We start from the raw sequence: 6592 nt of genomic DNA, 5'->3' as shown, positions 1-6592 counted from the left end.
CTCCTGTCTGTCTCACTGTACCTCTCTCCCCCTTTTTCTTCCCCCTTGCCTTGCCCTCCCCCTCCCCCCAACTCACTTCCCACCTCCAATAGTTTCTGGGAGGCTCAGGTGGTAAGAAAAAACAAAACAAAACTCAGGCATATAGAGGAGAGGAGGTTCCTGGTGCCCCACAAATACAGCTTTAGTTCAGGGTGGGGCTTCCTTAGCTCAGTGGGCCAAGGGACCCAGCTCTGGGGCCCCTCCCAGCCAGGCTTTGCTTTCTCCCAGCACCACTTGGCTCCAGGAAAGAAAGGCCTGAGTCAGGAGTGGGAAGGCCAGGGAGGCCTCAGGGGAGAAGCTGGTAGGGTGTGGCTCCCAGAGAAATCCAAGGGACTAGTGAATTAGACTTCCAAGGCCCCTCCCAGCCCTGACAATCTGTGTTCTAAGGTCCTTCCTAGTTCTGACATTCTGTGTTCTAAGGCCCCTCCCAGCTCTGACAGTCTGTGTTTTAAGGGTCCTCTCAACTCTGATACTCTGTATTCTAAAGGCTCTCAGCTTTGACATCCTGTGTTCCAAGGCCCTTCCAGCTCTGATATTTTCTTTTCTCAGGCTCCTCCCAGCTCTGACAATCTGTGTTCTAAGGTCCCTCCCAGTCCTGACATTCTCTGTTCTAAGGCCCCTCCCTGCTCAGACATTCTGAATTCTAAGAGCCCTCCCACCTCTGACATCCTGTGTTTTAAGGCCCTTCCCAGCTCCGACATTTTCTTTTCTAAGGGCCCTTCCAAACCTGATATTCCATAGTCTAAGGCCCCCTCTTGACTCTGACATTCCATGTTCTAAGATCTCCTCCCAACCCTGCCCAGTGCTGACACACTGTGTCCTCAGGTCATTGCCACCATTATCATTCCATGGCTCTAGTAACAGCATCAGCCCACTGAGTTTTTCCTCCCTCTTGCTTTGTCCAGGGCTGTGCCTCCACTTCTGATTAGGGGATCACAGATTTAGAGCTATTAGAGACGTCAAAGGACATGTCTACTGGCTGAGTGACTCTGGACAAGTCATTTTCCATCTCTTAAGCCCACTTCCTCATTTGTGAAAGGGGGATGATGGTATCACCTGTAGCTCAGGGTTGTTGTGAACAGCAAATGAAATAATGCTTAGAAAGCACTTTGTAAACCAAATGTCCACTGTCATCATTAGCATATGTCCTCCTGCAATAAAGCCCAGAGAGAGGAGTGTGAGAGATTGACTGGCAGGAGATCATGCAAGTAGAAAGCAACAGAGGTGGGATTCGAATCCAGGGCTCCCTGCTCTTAAATCAGCTAGACCTGATAGTGGTCCCATCCTCACACTTCACTACATCCCTGCCTACCCCACCCCGACCTCCAAGCCTCTCTGTACTTGGTGTCTTGATAAGATCCTGGCCTAGAGCTCTTTGAAAGGAAGAAAACAAGTATTTATTAAGCACCTACTATGTGCCAAGCACTTTTTGCAAGTATTATCTCCTTTGATTTTTTACAACAACCCTGGGAGGTAGATGCTATTATGATCCCCATTTTATAGTTGAGGAAACTGAGGCAGGAAGAGGTGAAATGACTAGCCCAACCAGGAAGTGTCTGAGGCTGGATTTGAACTCAGGTCTTCTGTACCATCTAGCTGCCTCCAGCTGTAATTTTCTAGATCATAGATTTAGAGTTGGAAGGAATCTCTAAGGCTATATATTTCAATTTCCTTCCTTCTATAGGGGTAGACAGCTAAGTGGCACAGTACATAGAATGCTGGGCCTGAAGTCAGGAAGATCTGAGTTCAAATCCAGCCTCAGACACGCACTAGCTGTGTGACCGTGGGCAAGTCACTTCACCCTGTTTCCCTCAGTTTCCCCATCTGTCAAATGAGCTGCAGAAGGAAATGGCAAACCACTCTAGGATCTTGGCCAAGAAAACGCCAAATGGAGTGGTGGAGAGTTGGAATCAACCACAACCCCCCCTACCACCATTTTACAGGTGAAGAAACTGAGGCCCATAAAGGTTAAATGACTTGTTTAAGGTCACACAGGTAGTAAGTAACAGAGTCAGGGTACAGCCCCAGGTCCCCTGACTCCTTCCCCTCTTCTCCCAGTCTCCCCAGATTCCCTGACTCGATTTCCAGTTGTTTGAAGGCAGCTATTTTGGAGGAGAACTTCAGCATCTGTTGATTTTTTTTTTCTGAGTTTCTTTCTGTATAGGCCAGATTAGTAGACAATTGGTGCCCAGGTGATGTCCTGGAAGAAAAACACCATTGTCAAGGAGGCCCCATTGCAGAGGATGAAGCATGCTGGCCCTGGGGTCAGATCCTACCCCTGGCTCCTGCCCTGCTGCCTCAGGCAAATCACTTCCCTTTCTGACCCTCAGTGTTCTCATCTGTAAAAATAAGGGGGAGGGCCTACATGACCACCAAGGTCTCTCCCAGCACTAAGCAAGGCATAATGGTTAGCGCATAGTGGGTATGTGTGTGTATATATGTACATAATATATACATATATCTATATATAGATATAGATATATATCAATCAATGTGTTAAATGAACAACTGGTTCATTACCAAACCCAGTGTCTGCTGTCGTTCAGTTGTTTCAGCGGTGTCCAAATTTTTGTGACCCCTTTTGGGGTTTTCTTGGCAAAGAGACTGGAATAGCTTGCCATTTCCTTCTCCAGCTCATTTTACAGATGAGGAAATTGAGCCCTGTAGGCCTGTATTAAAATAATGGTGGCTTGCACTACTGAAGCTTCAGGGTTAATAAAGCATTTTTCTCCCAATAACCTTGTGAAGTAGGTTGGGCCAAGGATTACCATCCACATTTCACAGATGAGGAAACAGGCACAGAAAGGTTAAAAAAAAAAAAAAACTCACCCATGTTAACATAGCTAGGAGACGTTGGCACCGAGATTCGAACCCAGGCCTCTCCTGATCATAGCTCCACTGCTCTTCCTCCCACATTCCCTCTACGTGACTCAAAAACAATTTCTCATCTGTTATTTAATTGGGTTTTCATGACGACCCTATGAGTTCATTCATAATAATAGCTAGCATTTTTATAGCACTTTGAGGTTTACAAAGCTCCTTACAAATATGGTCTCATTTTTCCTCACAACAACCCTGGAGGTAGGGGCTGTTGTCATTTTGCAGATGGGGAAACTGAGGCAGAGGTTAATGTAACTTGCCCAGGGTCATAGAGCCAGTGACTAAGGCTGGATTTGAACCCAGGTCTTCCTGGCTCCAGCTCCAGCACTCTAGCCATTGGGTTACCTACCTGTTTGATTATCTCATTCTGTCACTAGTACAAAGAGTAGTAAGCCCATTCTAAAGATGAGGAAACTGAGGATCAGAGAGAGAGATGACATTACTGAGGTCCTTCAGAAAGCTGACTGGGACCCAGGCCTTGGGACTTCCAGTTCCAAGTCCTAGTAGCCTACAGGACAAGAGCCTCCTGGGGACAGGAGCCCACAGGAGGTTGAGGGGGGTGGCTCGGTGCTTGGAACGACATTCTGGAGAGAGGAGACCTAAGCCCCATCCTGGCTCCCCACCGTGGCTTGTCAGAGCACCAGACCGATGCTGTGTAAGCCCTGAGGGGCCCAGGCTCAGGTAAGGAAGCTTGCCATGATGTAGTCACCTTCAGCTTCCACTCGACCGTGAAACCAGGTGAGCCCTGCCACTGGGAAAGGGTGAGGCAGGCCCTTCTGGGCAGGCGGGCAGGCCAGCCAGGGCAACATTCTTCTGCCACTGGGACGAGTACAAGCCTGTCACTAGGGTTGGGGCACTTTCTTTTGTCTGGGGAGAAAACCGCGCATCGAACCGAGGTTACGCAATAATCGTAAAGGCAGGCTGGCGGGCACGCACACGTGCATGGGGCTCCAAACGCCCTCCCCCTCCCCAAATCCCTGGGTTCACACTCATCCAGTATCCCAGCTCTGGGACTCAGCTCCTCGGAGAAAAGCAAGCTCTGGACACCAGCAGTGCCTGCATGGGGGAGGGAAGAGGGGAGAGGGAGGAGGGAAGCTCAGCCAGTAGAGGCAGGGGGCTCTCTCCCTCCCTCCCTCCCCTTTCTTCCTTGTTCACCCTGGGAAGTGATGGCCCCAGGGGCGATCAAGGAACACAAACCAGTGTGCCCTTGGGCCCTCGGTGCTGGCCTGAGCCGGGGACACATTCCGGGGCTTCTTATCTACTAGCTTGCCTTTATCTCCCCTACCTGAAACCTCTTCCCCTTCACCTCTCCCCTTCCCCCAACTTTAGCTTAACAAGGAGGCTATGTGTCATAGAGCCTTGAAATGTTAGCATTGGAAAGGGTCCTTAGAGCATAGACTATCAGAGCTGGGCGGGGCCTTGGAATATAAAATGTTGGAACGTAGTCAATGTCTGCCTTAGAATATGGACTATTGAGATTTCCCCCTCCATGCTGCACCTTCCCTGCGTTGATTAGATATGATTTATCCTGTATATATCTCGTTTGGACATAGTTGTATGCATGTTGTCTTTCCCATGAGACCGGGAGGACTGTCGATGGCCTTTCTTTGTATCCCAGGTGCTTAACACAATGCCTGAGCACATAGTAGGTGCTTCATAAATGATTGTTGACCGATTAAGTATCAGCACCCAGAATGTCAGAGCTGGAAGGTTACCTTCACAGTATGGTATGCTAAAACAGAAATGTTAAGGTGGAAGGAGTCTTAGAACATCAAACGTTACAGCCAGCGGAATGGTAAAACAAAGAACATCAGAGCCAGGAGGGGTTTTAGAACAGAGAATGGCAGAATGTATAGGGTCCATTATAGCATGCTGGAATACTGAAAGTTAGGTATGGAAGGAAGTCTCTAACAGGGAATATTAGAGTCGGGAGGGGCCTTAGAACATGGAATGTCAGAGGGAGAAGGGACCTTAGTCAAGCTGCCCATTTTACAGATGAGGAGAATGAGGCTCACAGAGGTCATGAGACTTTCCCCAAGCTGTCTTAGGCCAGAGGCTCCCTTAGGAATTTTTTTTTTCCAGTGACATGTAGCTTATTCCTTTCCTTCTTTCACATTGACTTGTTTTTCCATTTCTTGAACAGCCGCCTTCTGCAAAAGCCTCTGGGTGCGAGTACAGGAACGTTTCTTCTTTAAAAAAAAAAAAAAAGGAGAGAGAGAGAGAGAGAGAGAGAGAGAGCGTGAGAGAGAAACACAACCCTGGTTTGGCTGGAATCTGCCAACTCCCTAATCACAGCCCTTCTAACCTCTGGCTTTCTGAGTCCTTCAGCCTGGGAGAAGGGATGAGCTTTGCCATGTGCCCCTGAGGTCCGTTGACTCAGAGAGCTGGGGAGGAAGAAAGCTTGAGGGACAGAAGGGGTCTGTGCTCAGCTCCCCCCAGCCCCCCTCCTTACCACCCCCTGCCTTAAGCTCCCTTCAGGGCCCAGCTCAGGATTCTGGGAGGAGCAGCTTTTGGCTTCTGTCTCTGCAGAGCCCAGCAGGGTGATAGGCTGGTGGGTAACGGGGATGAGAGCCTTCATTATCATTCCAGATTTGCCAGGAGCTCACAGCACACAGACGAGAAGCTGCTGGCTCTCATTCTCACAGTTTGCCTGCTAAGGAGACAAGATGGACAGCTCTCCCCTCCCCCCTCTCCCCTGGATTCTCCCATTTTATCTCAGAGACCATCGTGCCTCTTTCCCAGCCAGTTCCTAGGAGACACTGGTCTCCGGGATCCCACTCCTCCTGGCTCAGGGTAAAACTAGAGCTGGCTTCCTGGCAAAAAGGAATCTTAGGGTTTTTTTTTGTTTGTTTTGTTTTGTTTTAATTTGGGAGGCAGACATACAGACAGGTTATAAGTGCAGTCCTACTCGGGCCCTGCAAATTGGTGGGCATGGTGTCATGGAAAAAACAATTGACTTGGAGTCACAGGAGCTCAGTGAGAATCCTGGCATTGTGACCTTAGACAAGCCATCTGATCTCTTTGAGCCTCAGTTTCCTCATCTACAAAATGAGGGGAGCTTGGACTAGGTGACTTTGAAGGTCCCTTCCAAGACTGGATTCGATGATTGAATGCCCCCCCAACTCCGCTTGTCAGAAACCTATATCATCCTCGAGGTACTCAAATACCAACACCTCCTCCAGGCAGCCTCCATGCCTGGAAGGGATCTCTCTTTCCTCTGAACTTACTGTCTCACTACTTGTTTATTTATGTTATTCCATCTATAAGTTCCTAAGATTTAGAGATCTGAGGATCATAGCAGGTTCAGAGCTGGCAGGGACTTCAAGATGCCATCCCGTTCTAGGATAAGGAAACTGAGGCCCACAGAGGGAGGTAACAGGGACAATAGCTAAGGTTTATATAGGGTTTTATAGTTTACAAAGTACTCAGCATTCATTATTTTATTTGTTTCTCAAAACAACTTTTCAAGGTAGATAGTTCAGGTATTATTGTCCTCATTTTACAGATGAGGAAACTGAGGGAATCTACTTACAAGTATTATTGTTCCTATTTTACAGATGAGGAAACTGAGGGAAAGTACAAGTATTATTGTTCCTATTTTACAGATGAGGGAACTGAGGGAAAGTACAAGTATTATTGTCCCCATTTTACAGATGAGGAAACTGAGGGAAAC

The sequence above is a fragment of the Vombatus ursinus genome, unplaced genomic scaffold (genome assembly GCF_900497805.2).
Source record: "Vombatus ursinus unplaced genomic scaffold, bare-nosed wombat genome assembly UNPS02014777.1, whole genome shotgun sequence".
NCBI lineage: Eukaryota > Metazoa > Chordata > Mammalia > Diprotodontia > Vombatidae > Vombatus > Vombatus ursinus.
The sequence above is the reverse complement of the archived record's forward strand: the minus strand, read 5'-3'. Positions refer to the sequence as shown.